The sequence below is a fragment of the Nicotiana tomentosiformis genome, chromosome 8 (assembly GCF_000390325.3).
Source record: "Nicotiana tomentosiformis chromosome 8, ASM39032v3, whole genome shotgun sequence".
NCBI classification, from domain to species: Eukaryota; Viridiplantae; Streptophyta; class Magnoliopsida; order Solanales; family Solanaceae; genus Nicotiana; species Nicotiana tomentosiformis.
In genome coordinates, this window is record NC_090819.1 from 35,879,224 (window position 1) to 35,895,356 (window position 16,133).

Here is a 16,133-nt window from a genome sequence, read left to right on the forward strand (position 1 = left end):
AGAAAAGCTGGATTAGCAGTTTGAGAGATTTCTATATATGTTGAGACATGTTAATGTTAATTTGCCATTCACGGAAGTTCTCTCACAAATGCCAGCTTACGCAAAGTTCTTGAAGGAAATCCTTACAAAGAGGAGGAAGATAGAAGAGCCCTTAGTGGTTAAACTTACAGAGCATTAAAGTGCAATATTGCAAAACAAACTCCCACAAAAGTGTGAGATACCTTACTCTTTAGGCACTCTTAACTTTGATAAATCTTTATGTGACTCTGGTGCCTCAATTAATCTAATACCATTGTCTATTTACAGGAAACTTAAGAAGGAGATTGGAGAGATAAGGTCGGCAGCAATATCTTTGCAGTTGGTAGACCAAACGACTACAACACCCAAGGGGATATTAGAAGATATTTTGGTGTGGGTGGATAAGTTCGTATTTTCTGTAGATTTCATAGTGGTGAATATGTAGGAGAACAAGGAGGTCCCCCTCATCCTAGGAAGACCATTTTTAGCAACGGGTAGAGCTATACTGGATATACATGATAGAAAACTCATGCTTAGAGTAGGCGAGGAGATGATGAATTTTGAGATGAATTTAGTAACTGGAGTGAAACAGGAGAAGCCAGCTGCAAGTGTTGAGTGGAAGCTGAAGAGTTCAAAAGAGAAGGCTCCAGTGATTGAGAAAGATAAGTGTGGGGTGTACCCCAAGAAGGCTGAGAAGAAGCTTTCTGCATGGAAGTGTGCACTAGCTCAGGTATGTGGAATGGAAGTTTCCTTTACCTTATGCTATTTAGTTATATGTCATGGGGACATGCCACAACTTAAAGTGTGGGGTAGGGGGATATTTGTATGTTGTATGTATATGTATTTTAGTTTTTGTTAATTTTAGTAGTTAGAGATAGAAAAAATTTTAAAAAACATAAAAATTTTAAATTATTTGATTTTTTCTGATGATGGATATCATTCGACGGGTTTCTTAAGGGAATTAAGTCGAAAGATAAAGACAAAAATATTTTCTTTTGTAGTTAGTGTATTAATTACCCCTTAATTTTTTTTTGTGGCGCGGTTCTTTTCCAATGGTTTTGTTTGAACCGAGTGTAGTAAGATTTTTGTTTTTAGAAGTAGGAAAACCTTGTTCTATGATTTGAAATGGAAGAAATATCTCTTGACTTGATCATGCCTTGAGAATAGTGAGTGCTTTGGTTGTGACGCTAAGGCTCAGTTTTTAACTCTTGTATGCGTGCCTTAAATGGTATGATCTTAACTTTGCTTAACTACTTTGACTAGGATGTCTTGATAATCCAATCTTGAGGGAGTTATGTGCCATGTGTATGTGTGGTTTGGTGTATTTTGTGCATTACATTTGATGTCTAGAACTTGCCCCGTGTATTTGCAACGAGAAATAGTAGTTTTGTTCAGTCTTGGAAGTGATATAGGTGTTTCTTTGTTGAGCCAGCTATATAGTTTACCCAACAACTTGTTATGTATCGTAGTTAACTCCGTTGAGCCTGTAATCCTGTTTTTTGTCAACCACATTACAAGCCTTACCCATTTATTTGAATTGACCATTTATTTGAACCATTTACCTCTCTTGAACACTTAAAATTATATTAACTTTGTAAAAGTTGAAGTGTGGGGTGATTGGGTTGGCTTTTGAGTGGAACTAATGAAATAAGGAGAAGGTGCACTAAATTGAAAAGCTAAGAGCCACTTGAATTTTAAAAGAAAAATAAAAATTTATGTAGATGTATGATTGTGATAATTTATCTTTGATAAGTGGTAACTCTTGATGTAATTATGCTTAAAGAAGAAGGGAGTTAATGCATATTGATGTTAAGGTGGAGTATGGTTTGTCATAAGTGTGGGGTTTTGAATATTAAATTGTATGTATTAAAGTGCTTAGGGAGGTGTAGTCACTCATATATCCAAATATATCATACCCGTCCCGCAGCCTACATAACAACCAATTAAACTCCTACTTGATCCTTGACTGAATGAGCTCAATTAGTAGAGTAGTACACTACGGGAAAGCTTATGGTTCATCTTTTGTGGCATATGAATGTTGTTTTTGAGAGTGAGTGAATTTTTTCTAACTTGAGTTCCTGATTGTTCTAAATTTTTATGGTGTGTGGAACTACTCTCTTTTGTTGTGTGAGGGAACTTGATTCATGAAGGAAAGGTAATGTAGTTGACCTCTATGTTAGAGTAAGTGAGTAAGTTGTGAATAATGCGTGGTGCTTGTGAGTCAATTCTTGAGGTGGATATGTTACATTATTGTGCTTAATCTATTTTAAATATTCTTGGTATGATGAGTTATGAGAGTTGTTTAAAAAGGTCGTGTCATTATGAAGTGTAGCTTGATTTCTCGAGGACAAGCAATGGTTTAAGTGTGGGGTGTTGATGGTAGGCTATAATCTCATGTTTTAGTCGATTATTACACTCTAATTTACTGCACTTTAATTGAGTTGGAGCTTTAATCGCTAGTGTTTTGTACTAATTGTGTGTTTTATGCCTTGTATGAGTGATTCCGATCTATGTAGATATTATGGAATGAATTCAAGCTATTCGAGAGCTTTGAAATTTGAGTAAAATTCCAATGATTAAGTCGGGATCGTGTTCGGGGATCAACAGATGATAGTGGAATGAAACGAAGATTCGAGCAGGCATATTGTACAGTGTCCAGTAAAATGACCATAACATTTTGCTCGAAACTCCATTTGGGATCCACAATATACCGTTGGAAATCTATTTAAAAGGGATACAACTTTCATGTTTTACATTTTCCCAAATTCCCAACAGAACGCCACCCACGTGCGTGGTTGCGCACTGGTTGCGCATTGGGCGTGCAATAGAGTCAGAACAGGGTGAAAAATGCGCGGCCAAGTACGCGAGCACACTTCGAGGTGCGCGGCCGCGCACGTCCTATAAGTGTCCTATTTTGCATAGAAGAAGGTGTATTTGTTTGGACCCGACCCTACTTGGTATATATACACAGAAAATGGTATTTTGAGGACTTTTGACACAAGTTAGACCTAAGGAAGCTAAGAAGAAGAGGGAGAACCAAGAGCACAAGGATTTCACCATTCATCCTCACTCAAGACAAGGGTTTGGATGTTTTATTTTTTTCTTTGACTTAAACTTAATTGTGATGAATTTCTTCATATCCATGGAGTAATTCTTCCTTAGGGATTGATCGATTGGTGATTTGAGCATTATTTGTGGATATTTACTCTAGTTTTATGTATTGAGGCGTTTTAGATGTTTTTATTGTTGCATATATATTCACTTATTTATGTAATCGAAAGAGGCATAATTTGTGATGTTTTGCATTATCTTATTGGTTGAATTCATTGATTCTTCTTAGTAATCGAAAGAGGCTAGTTAAATTATTGTTTAGACCCAGTTAGGAGGATAATCAAAAGAGGTTATCCTAAAGACTAATCCACTACGAATTCTTGCATATCTTCACTGAGCTTAACTTAGTTTATATTGTGAGGTTGCGACTTAATCGAGAGAGGAGTTTCTACTAAACGTCGAACTAATAACTGAGTGAATTCACGAGACTTACTTGAACCTTAGAATTGAATCAACTAGAGTTAATTCCCAAACAAGTATCTTACACCTATACAATTAACCCCTATTTTCTCCCCTTGATATCTTCTTACTTACTCTTGTTGCAATTGTCATTAGCTAATAGTTAGACTTTTAGTTAATGTTAGTTTTAATTCACACAAATCTAAATTGTTGATCATCGTGAATAGCAATTAAAACTAGAAGCTACGAAAATAGTGTTTAAATCTAATCCCCGTGGATATAATATTTTCTATACTATATTCGACTAGCGAACATAATTTTATGTTGTGTTTTAGCTTGTCAGAAGCCAAATGAATATCCAAATACATATCTAATGGACTTCGAGGAGATTATGAACACCTTTCAATACAATGGTATGTCACAAGAGGTAATGTACTTAAGAACATTCCCCTTCACACTCAAAGATGATGCAAAGCAGTGGCTTCGAAGCTTGCCCACTGGATCAATCAGAACATGGGAGGAGATGACTAGGAAATTTCTTGATAAATGTTTCTCCTCAGCTAAAACGGGCAAGTTTAGAAGAGAAATCCATAACTTCTGCCAGAAAGATACTGAAACTATTTTTGATGCATGGGAAAGGTTTAAGAAGATTGTTCGAAAGTGCCAACATAGCGGAATTGAACTCTGGATGCAACTCCTAGACTTTTGGGATGGATTGACATCGGCCTCACGTAGAATATTGAGCAATGCAGTTGGAGTCCTTTTGATGAAGAAAACTCCAGAGGAGATAGTTACAATTCTTGGTGAGTTATTTGAAGATGCTAATCAATGACCCTATGAGAGTGCTGAAAGCAGAAGATCAACTGGTGTTTAGAAGGTTGATGCTAACACATCTGTGCAAGAACAGGTTGATGCTATGGCCAAAGAGATAAGGAAGATGACCTTAGCTTTGATACAAAGTGAAACTCGCGCAACTTGTGATATATGTGGAAGAGGACACCTTACTCATTAGTGTCAAGCCTCAATTGAGGAAGTGAATGTTGTGGGGAACTACAACTTTAATGCAATGGGTCAGAGGCACCCCGGCCTTTCATGGAGTTCACCTGGAGGTACTGCGAATTCTTGGAAACTAAAGAACTCTAGACCCCAAGGACAAGGAGCTCCAGCATACCAAAATCAACAGAGGTAAGAATTCCATCCTCAACAGCCCATTCAGCCTAGTCTAGAGGATCTAATGAAGGCCTTCATTATCAAGACAAATGAGAGGCTGGATGCTCATGGAGAAGCTATCAAATAGTTGGGCACATCTTTTCGAAACCTGGAGAAACAAGTGGAACAGATTGCAACAATATTATCTGAGAGGGCTCCAAGCACTCTCCCCGAATATATTGAGAGAAATCTCGAAGAAATATTGAATATTCTAACTCTGATAAGTGGGCAAGTTTTGAAAGATCGCACCCCGATTCAAAATGATGTGAAATTTGAAAAAGAAAGTGGGGAGCAGTTGAAGAGTGATGTTGATAAAAAGAAGAAGGGCCAGAAGAAAGCTGAGAAAAAGAAGAAGGGAGAAACTTCGAGAAGGGAGGAACATGATGAGAGTGAGCATATGCTTGCTTTACCTTTCCCTCAAAAGCTGTATAGAGAAAAGCTGAACAAGCAGTTTGGGAGATTTCTGGATGTGCTGAAATAGGTTCATGTAAATTTTCCATTCTCAGAAGTGCTCTCACAAATGTCTGCTTATGCCAAATTCTTGAAGGATATCCTTACAAAAAAGAGGAAAATAGATGAGACCTCGGTGATGAAGCTCACAGAGCATTGCAACGCGATATTGCAAAACAAACTCCCACAAAAGTGTGAAGATCCATAGAGTTTTACTATACCTTGCTCATTAGAAACTATAATGTTTCATAAATCTTTATGTGATTCTGGCACTTCAATTAACTTAATGCCTCTATTTATTTACAGGAAAATAGGGAAGGAGATTGGAGAGATAAGGTCTGCACCAATATCCTTGCAGCTAGCAGACCAAACAACTCTAATACGCGAGGGGATAGTGTAAGATGTGTTAGTTCGGGTGGATAAGTTCATATTTCCTGTTGATTTTACAGTGGTGAATATGGAGGAGAACAAGGAGGTCCCCCTCATCCTAGGAAGACCATTCTTAGCGACGGGTAGAGCTATATTAGATATACACGAGATAAAACTCATACTTAGAGTTGGTGAGGAGACTTGACTTTTGAGATGAATGTAGCAAATGGGGCACAAAAGGAAAAACCAGCTGCGAGTGTTGAGTGGAAAGTAAAGGGCTCAAAAGAGAAGGCTGCGGTGAGCGAGAAAGATAAGTGTGGGGTATACCCCAAGAAGGCCGAGAAGAAGTTGTCTGCATGGATGTGTTAGTTTGGGAGCAAGGAATGGAGCCCGACTTCGACTCAGACCTCGACTGGATGTTTAGGGAAGTTTCCTTTACCTCCATCTTTTTAATTGTGTATCATGGGGACATGTCACAACTTAAAGCGTGGGGTGGGGGATATATTGTATGTATGTATGTATGTATGTATGTATGTATATTAGTTTTTGTTTTTGTTGTAGTAGTAGTTAGAGATAGAAAGGAATTGATAAAAATCCATAAAACATTTTAAAATTTTTTATTTTTCCCGACGATGGATATTATCGACAGGTTAAAGTCAAAAGGAAAAAGGCAAAAAGATTTTCTTTTGTTAGGTAGTGTAATAATTTTCCCTTATTTTTTCTTTGTGTCGTTGTTCTTTTCCAGGGGGTTTGTTTGAACCGGGTGTAGTTAGTTTTTGTTTTGTAGAGTAGTAGGAAACATTGTGCTATGAATTAAATTGAAGGTAATATCTCTTAACTTTATTATACCTTGAGAACAGTAAGTGCTTTAGTTATGACGCTTAGACTCAGTTTTTGACTCTTGTATAAGTATCTTATATTGTATGATCTTAACTTTGCTTAACTACTTTGACTAGAGTGTCTAGATTGTCTAATCTTAAGTGAGTTATGTGCCATATGGGTGTGAGGCTTTGTGTTATTCTGTGCATTGCATTTGATGTCTAGAACTTGCCCCGTATGTTTGCAAATCGAAATAGTAGTCTTGTTCAGTCTAGGAAGTGATATAAGCATTTCTTTGTTGAGACAGATATATGCTTTTTCTCATGTAATTGTTACGTATTGTAGTTGACCCTTTTGAGCCTGTAATCCTGTTTCTTTGGCAACCATATTACAATCCCTAACCATTTGTTTGAATTGACCATCTATGTGAACCTTGTACCTCTCGTGAGCACTTGAATTTTTTATAAACTTTGTAAAAGTGAAGTGTGGGGTAGTTGGTTTGGCTTTTGAGTGGAACTATTGAACTAAGAATAAAGGTGCACTGTTTCGAAAAAGAAAGAGCCACTTGAATTGAAAAAGAAAGAAAACATATGTGTATGATTGCGAAAAATGTTACTTGATAGTGGTAACTTGATATAATTGTGTTTAAAGAAGTAGGGAGTTAATGTATATTGATATGAAAGTGGAGTTATGGTTTGACATAAGTGTGGGATTTTGAATAGTGAAATATATGTATTAAAGTTCTTAGGGAGGTGTAGTCACTCTTAAATCCAAATGCATCCCACCCATCCCGTAGTCTATATTACAACCAATTAAAGTCCTACTGGATCCTTAACTGAATGGGCTCCATTAGTAGAGTAGTACACTACGGGCAAGCCTATGGTACGTCTTTTTGTGGCACATGAATGTTGTTTCTGAGAGTGAGTGAATTCTTTCTATCTTGAGTTCCTGATTGTTCTTAAATTTTATTGTGTGTGGAACTACTCTCTATTGTTGTGTGAGGGCACTTGATTCATGAAGGAAATCTAATGCTTGACCTCTGTGTTAGAGTAAGTGAGCAGGTTATAAATAATGTATGGTGCTTTTGAGTCAAATCTTGATGCTAGGATGTCACGGTATTGTACATAATCTGTTCTAAATATTCTTGGCGTGATGAGTTATGAGAGTTGTTGAAAAAGGTCGTGTTTATATAAAGTGTAATTTGATTTCTCGAGGACGAGCAATGGTTTAAGTGTGGAATGTTTATGGTAGGCTATAATCTCGTATTTTAGTCGCTTATTGTACTCTGATTGACTGCACTTTACTTGTTTTGAGCTTTAATTGATAGTGTTTTGTACTTATTGTATGTTTTATGCCTTGTAAGAGTGATTCCGAGTGATGTAGATGTTATAGAATGAATTCGAGTGATTTGGAGCTTTGAAATCTGAGTAAAACCCCAAGGGAATTAGCGGAGATCGTGTTCGGGAGTCGAAGACCAAGTCTAGACGTCAAAATGCACGAAAAAATCAATACTATGAGAAATCCTCACTAGGGCAGCGCGGCTTTACAAATCTCTTCTGCCTGTCAGAACTAGCTCTCTGGATTTCTCCACTAATGCCTCGCATGGTGCGTCTCCCTATGCGTCACGCCTGTGCAATTTTTACAGAGTGAAAATCCTATTTCGGCTAGGAGGAGTTGATTTCATCTGGGCCTGACCCTACTTGGTATAAATAAATGGAAAAATATTATTTTTTGGACTTTTGACACATATTCGACAGAAGGAGGCTAAGGAGGAGTTTGAAGAACACGAGCAGAATGATTTCATCATTCCATCCTCACTCAAGGCCCGAGTTTGGATGGAATTTTTGTTTTCCTATACTTTAATTTTATTTGTGATGAATTGCTCCATATCTATAAAGTAGTTCTCTTTAAGGTTTGATGGATTTGGTGTGTTGATGATTGTTTGTGGATTATAACTCTAGTTTTATGTATTGAAGCGTTTGTGGATAATTTAACTGTTGCATCTATATTCATTTATTCATATAATCGAGAGAGGCATAACTTGTGATATCTTTGCATTATCTTGTTGGTTGAGTTCATTAATTCTTCTTAGTAATTGAAAGAGGCTAGTTGAATCATTGATTAAACCTAGTTAGGAGAATAATCGAAAGAGGTTTTTCTAAAGACCAATCCACTACACATTCTTGCTTATCTTTACGTGCTTAAATTAGTTCATCTTGAGAGGTTAAGACTTAATCTAGAGAGGAGTTTTTGCTGAACGTTTGAACTAATAATTGAGTGAATTCGAGAGACTCACTTAAATATTAAAAGTGAATTATCTAGAGTTAGATCCCAAACAAGTATCTTACACCTATACTATCAACCCCTATTTCCTCCCACTGATAACTTCCTTGCTTATCTTTGTTTCGATTGTCATTAGGCAATAGCTTTAGATTCTTAGTTAATTTTAGTTAAAAATTATATAAACTTCAATTGTTGATTCTCTTGGATAGCGATCAAGATAGAAACTACGAGAATACTATTTAAATCCAATCCATGTGAATACGATATTATACTATACTATATTTGATTAGCGAGCATAATTTAAGTGTGTGTTTTACGCTTGTCAAATTTTGGCGCCATTACCGGGGATTGGCAATCAATAGTGTTTGAAATAATTTTTTTTAGCCAATTGTACTACTGGGCGGTCTGCCCAGTAGCTACTTTATTAATAATAAAAGAAAAAAATCACAAAGGAAGAGTACAAGATAATGGGGGCAAAAGCTACAGTAGTGATCTCCAAACACATAATGAGTTAGACTTTACCTTACAATTCCTATTGAGGCATAAACAACCTCATCTTTTAGCAAGCATATAAAAAATAAGAACTCGAAAGAAGTAAGTACTCTATGATCATCGTAGAGTTTATAACACACTCTATGATGATATTACATATGATAAAGCTTAGAAAATGATAAAATAAAACAAGGTAGAAATTGAATTCTTGCCCCTCATTCATGATACTTATGAGTTCTTCAAATTGTCGCTCCTTAAAATCCTCTTCAGCTATCTTCAATACATCTTCAAAATTCCTCAATTCTTCTTTGATCGATTGGACTTTGTAGATGTGGCTGGGGCTGTCCCTTTTCGCTTTGCATCTCTCATTGGGAGTATCCTAAGTGTTACTCCTTCATTCACTTTACCATCCCAACTATTCTCCCTTGTGTGTGTCTTGTTCTTTCTTCCATTATGCGTAGGAGATAAATCTTCACATCTAGCCGCCTCACCTCGGCAATAATCAAGCAAATCTTCTTCCTCGCCTTCTTCCCAAATTTCAACACGTAAGTTGTTCTCTAGTTGTTGAATAGCACATTTCTGTGCAACTATATCTAATGGTTCATGCCTCTTCACAACCATGACATTAGGTTTTATTATGGAATCTTCCAATTGAGCATATTTGTTCTTACCCGATTTTTTCTGCCCATTTCCAGCCATCTTTGAGGTCACCTGGAATTGAACATTATTGATGATTCGATCTTCTGCACTATGGCTTAGTTGCTGCTGTCCAGTTGTATACTTCTTCTTATGCTGCTGTTTTGCACTGACTGGAGTGCTGTTTTTCCACTGATTGACATCGCATCAGCATTCAATTGTTGCACATCCTTCCCATGTTCCATCATAGAATGATTCTGCTCGTTAACAAGAACATCTGGTACTTTAGTTCCCTGACCAGTTTAGTCATCAACAGTTATGGTCTCAAGTTGAGCATGTATGCCATTTGTAATATTTTGATGCTTTTCAGCAACTGTACATCAGGTTTTTTCAGCTACTGACCTTTCTTCATCATCCAGCTGCTGCAAATCCTCTTCAGTAGCTAGCTTGGACTGTTGCTGCATTTTCCTCCTCTATGTATTCGAACTGTTTTGAGCCTCATTGGCGCTGGTTTTACATGTTATTATTTGCTCCTGTGCCTTAGCTTCATTTATGGTCGTTGAGTTTATGAAAATTTCCTCCTCATCCATAAGTGCAGCGAACATATTTGGTCCAGTAGCAGCAGAAATTGCACTAATCTGCTGCTTTTTATTTTTAAGTACTGGCGTTATTCCTTGCCTCCCATCAGATCTCACTACTTCTTTTCAATCATCCTCAAATGTGTTCTTTATATCTCCATCACCCTTAGTTAATTTTCCACCATGTGCATGCTCAGCTACAGTCGTTAGCTTGCAATGAAGCTGTTTGCACACCATCATCAAAGTTACCTGGTGCATTATTATGTGCCCCTATTTCAAAAGTTATTGCTGCCTCCTTGGTTACCTGCACCTGTTCCTGAAATTCAGCCACAGAATTTACTGCGTTTGGTGCACCACAAAATGCAGCAGAATGTGTCAAAACAACAGTCACATCCTGCGCAATTCATGCTGAAAGTTGATACTGTTTACCTTCTAAATTTACTAACTTATACCATGTTTTAGTTACATCCTCTAATGCCAAAATACTTACATGTCCTTGCCCCACAACAGCCACTGCATTAGCCTTCACATCTGCTGTTGCTTCATCAATTGCTTTTCCCACTGCCTTGTAAATCGTTACCAAAGCTCTTGTAGCAGGAATTGCAGCAATTTTAGGTTGCTCAAAAATATGCCCAGCATCTAAACCTGGAACAGCAGTTGAAACAATATTAGAAGTTGTATCAACCACTATTTCCTGCAATTTCTATCCTGCAGTTGCACCATATATCTGTCGTCTTTCATTGATAATTTGTCACAAATCCCCTTGAAACTTCTGCACAACGACTTGATCCTCAAATTCCTCAGCTGTCTCATTCAGTCTACTATCACGATTCCTTATCAAAATTAAGCAACACATGCTTTCATCATGCCCTTGATGTTTGCAACATGTGCAGTACGGAGGCATGTTATCATATACAATCTGCTAAACTATTTCAACTATTTTTCCAGTGCAGTTATTCAAGAATTGCAATTTTATTTCCTTTGGATGTTTGGCTAGTAAATCCAGGATAACTCTTACCCTAGATGTACTTGGTCGTGTCTTTGGCTAGTAAATCTAGGATAACTCTTACCCTAGATGTACTTGGCTGTGTCTTTACTTGTGTCGCCTTATCGATTGCAATTGGTTTTCCAGCAGCTGCTGCTATGGACATTATAGCTCTTCTTGCGCAGAGGCCTGGTGATAAATTGGGCAGCGAAATCCACACTGCAGCCATTGACGTCTCCTCTTTAGGATTGAAATCAAGTGTCCATGGAAAAATTCTAAGTTGATGTTCTTCCCCATTGAATGGTAGATAGTTTACAGATCTCGATAAAGCTATAACAAAATCATCATATTGATCAAAACGAACCAAAAGTTGCCGATGAGCCAGTAAACCTATCAAACAGTTGCCCTTTACGCCAAAGTGCTTGGGCAGTAGATTTTTCCATATCTTCAAAATACGGTGCAACTTGATTAACTTTGATGACAATGGCCTGGTGTAATCCTTCCGTCCTTGCAAATTCTTCTCGTTCCTCCATAAAAAACTTTAGAGTTGGAGTTCCATGTATAAGCTCGATAGGATTTAGCTTTGTTGTTGGATTTTGGACTGACATGTTTGTTGTTAACCTTGCGGCATATGAAGCGATGCGATTTTGGACTGACCTGTTTGAAATAGTTTGTAGTGCTAATTAAGGGATTTTTTATTTTATTTTATTTTATTTTTATCTTTTTACGTTTAGTGTTGTTGACTGTGCGCAAGTTACATGTTTAGATTGGTGCATGACTCGAGCCACTGTGAAAAAATTGCTACCATACGAGCCAGAGATTGAAAAACAACTGCGACAACAGAGAAAGGAAAGAAATCTCACCGAGACATCAGAAAAGGTTAGAAAATCCTTAACTAAAGAACTTATGGCTAGAAACGGTGAGGATAATGTAGATTTGGCTGCGAGAGAAGTAGCCCAACGAAGAGAACAAGATGCACGAGAGTCTGAGGAAGCAGCTATTGGAGATGCACAGATTATCTACGAAGAAGAGAGGGGTCGGAGAATTGCTCAAAATCAACCTTTGGCTACAAACCAGTTTGGAAATATAGCTCCCATACCTCGGAGATCACTAAGCGATTATGCTAAACCAATCTACAATCAAGGATTATCAAGTGTAAGACCACCTCCAATTGCAGCTAATAATTTTGAGTTGAAGCAAGGGTTGCTTCCAACCCTTCAGAATTGTTGAGTCTTAAGAGGGAAGCCAAACAAAGATCCAAATAGACATCTAATGGACTTCTAGAAGATTATGAACACCTTTCAATAAAATGGTGTGTCACAAGATGCACTGTACTTAAGGGCATTCCCTTCACACTCAAAGATAATGCAAAGTAGTGGCTTCGAAGTTTTCCCACTAGATCAATCAGAACATAGGAGGAGATGACCAAGAATTTTCTTGATAAATATTTCTATTCAGCTAAAATGGGCAAGTTTAGAAGAAAAATCCATAACTTCTACTAGAAAGATACTTAAACTATTTTTGAAGCATGGGAGAGGTTTAAGGAGATTGTTCGAAGGTGTCAACATAGCGGAAATGAACTATGGATGCAACTCCAAGACTTTTGGGATGGATTGACACCGGCCTCACGTAGAATATTGAGCAATGCAGTTGGATGCCCTTTGATGAAGAAGACTCCAGAGAAGATAGTTACAATTCTTGATGAGTTATCTGAAGATGCTAATTAATGGCCCTCAGAGAGTGCTGAAAGAAGAAGATCAATTGGTGTTCACCGGATTGATGCTAATACATCTGTGTAAGTATATGTTGATGATATGGCTAAAGAGATAAGGAAACTAACATTATCCTCGATACAAAGTGAGACTCGCGTAGCTTGTGATATTTGTGGAAGAGGACACCCTACTCATGAGTGTCAAGCCCCAATTGAGGAAGTGAATGTTGTGGGGAACTACAACTTTAATGCAATGGGTGAGAGGCTCCCCAATATTTCATGGAGTTCACCTGGAGGTATTACGAATGCTCGGCAACAAAACAACTCTAGACCCGAGGGATAAGGAGGTCCATCATACAAAAATCAGCAGAGGCAGCAATTTCAGCCTCAACAGTCCGTTCAGCCTGGTCTAGAGGATCAAATGAAGGCATTCATTATCAAGACAGATGAGAGGCTGGACGCTCATGGAGCAGCTATCAAAGATATGGGCACATATTTTTGAAACATGGAGAGACAAATGGGACAGATTGCAAAAATATTATGTGAGAGGGCTCCAGGCACTTTCCCTGCAGATACTGAGAGAAATCCCAAAGAAATCGGGAATGTTGTAACTCTGAGAAGTGTTCAAGTTTTGAAAGATCTCACTCCGATCCAAAATGATGTGAAACTTGAAAACGAAAGTGGGGAGCAATTGAAGAGATGTTGATAAAAAAGGGCAAGAAAAAAGCTGAGAAAAACAAGAAGGGAGAAACTTCGAGAAGGGAGGAACATGATGAGAGTGAGCATATGCCTGCTTTACCTTTCCCTCAAAAGCTATATAGAGAAAAGCTGGACAAGCGGTTTGGGAGATTTCTGGATGTGCTGAAACAGGTTCATGTAAATTTTCTATTCACAGAAGTGCTCTCACAAATGTCTGCTTATGCCAAATTCTTGAAGGAGATCCTTACAAAGAAGAGGAAAATAGAGGATACCTCGGTGGTGAAGCACACAAAGCATTGCAGCGTGATATTGCAAAATAAACTCCCACAAAAATGTGGAGATCCAGAGAATTTAACTATACCTTGCTCATTAGAAACTATAATGTTTGATAAATCTTTATATGATTCTGGCACTTCAATTAACTTAATGCCTATATCTATTTACAGGAAACTAGGGAAGGAGAATGGAGAGATAAGGTCTGCACTAATATCCTTGCAGCTAGCAGACCAAACAACTCTAATACCCGAGGGGATAGTGGAAGATGTGTTAGTTCAGGTGGATAAGTTCGTATTTCCTGTAGATTTTATAGTGGTGAATATGGAGGGGAACAAGGAGGTCCCCCTCATCCTAGAAAGACCATTCTTAGCAACGGTTAGTGCTATATTGGATATACACGAGAGGAAACTTATGCATATAGTAGGTGAGGAGACTGTGACTTTTGAGATGAATGTAGCAAAGGGGGCACAAAAGGAAAACCCAGCTGTGAGTGTTGAGTAGAAAGTAAAAGGCTCAAAAGAGAAGGCTGCGATGAGCGAGAATGATAAGTGTGGCGTGTATCCCAAGAAGACTGAGAAGAATCCGTCTGCATGGATGTGTTAGTTCGAGCACGAGGAATGGAGCCCGACTTCGACTCAGACCCCGACTAGATGTTCAGGGAATTTTCCTTTATCTTATGCTTTTTAATTGTGTGTCATGGGGACATGCCACAACTTAAAGCGTGGGGTGGGGGATATATTGTATGTATGTATATTAGTTTTAGTTTTTGTTGTTGTAGTAGTTAGAGATAGAAACAAATTGATAAAAAAAAATATAAAAAAATTTAAAATTTATGATTTTTCCCGACGATGGATATTATCGACAAGTTTCTTGAGGGATTAAAGTCGAAAGGTAAAAGACAAAAAGATTTTCTTTTGATAGGTAGTGTAATAATTCCCCCTTGGTTTTTCTTTGTGACGTTGTTCTTTTCCAAAGGTTTTGTTTGAACCGGGTGTAGTTAGTATTTGTTTTGTAGAGTAGTAGGAAACATTGTGCTATTAATTGAATTGAAGGCAATATCTCTTAACTTTATTATACCTTGAGAACAGTAAGTGCTTTAGTTGTGACGCTTAGACTCAGTTTTGGACTCTTGTATAAGTACCTTAAATTGTATGATCTTAACTTTGCTTAACTACTTTGACTAGAGTGTCTTGATAGTCCAATCTTGAGTGAGTTATGTGACATGTGGGTGTGAGGCTTTGTGTTATTCTGTGCGTTTCATTTGATGTCTAGAACTTGTCCCTTGTGTTTGCAATACGAAATAGTAGTTTTGTTCATTCTAGGAAGTAATATAGGCATTTCTTTATTGAGCCAGATATATGCTTTTGCCCACGTAATTGTTATGTATCGTAGTTAACCCCTTTGAGCCTGTAATCATGTTTCTTTGGAACTATTCAACTAAGGAGAAGGGTGCACTGTTTCGAAAAAAAAAGAGCCACTTGAATTGAAAAAGAAATAAAAAATAAGTGTATGATTCTAAAAAATGTTCCTTGATAGTGGTAACTTGATGTAACTAAGCTTAAAGAAGTAAGGAGTTAATGTATATCGATGTGAAGTTGGGGTTATGGTTTGACATAAGTGTGGATTTTGAACAATGAAATGTATGCATTAAAGTGCTTAGGGAGGTTTATTCACTCTTAAATCCAAATGTATCCTACCCATACCGAAGCCCACATTACAACCATTTAAATTCCCACTGGATCCTTGACTGAATGGGATCGATTAGTAGAGTAGTACACTACGGACAAGCCTATGGTACGTCTTTTTATGTCATATGAATGTTGTTTCTGAGAGTGAGTGAATTCTTTCTATCTTGAGTTTCTGATTGTTCATAAATTTTATTGTGTGGAACTACTCTCTATTGTTGTATGAGGGCACTTGATTCATGAATAAAAGGTAATGCTTGACCTCTGTGTTAGAGTAAGTGAGTGGGTTATAAATATTGCATGGTTCTTTTGAGTCAAATCTTGAGGCTAGGATGTCACGGTATTGTACTTAGTCTGTTCTAACTATGCTTGGTGTGATGAGTCACGAGCACAAGAATTTTATCATTCCTTCC

The 16,133-nt window shown here is 37.6% G+C and overlaps 2 non-coding genes across 2 annotated transcripts; both read right to left on the bottom strand.

Moving 5' to 3' along the window:
- Nucleotides 1–4,099: 4,099 nt before the first annotated feature.
- Nucleotides 4,100–4,206, bottom strand: LOC117273847 (small nucleolar RNA R71). Its single transcript, XR_004503873.1, has one exon. It is a non-coding gene; the product is annotated as a small nucleolar RNA R71 (small nucleolar RNA).
- An 8,612-nt stretch (nucleotides 4,207–12,818) lies between these two features.
- LOC117273849 (small nucleolar RNA R71) lies at nucleotides 12,819–12,922 on the bottom strand. The gene has a single exon (XR_004503874.1). It is a non-coding gene; the product is annotated as a small nucleolar RNA R71 (small nucleolar RNA).
- Nucleotides 12,923–16,133: the final 3,211 nt, after the last annotated feature.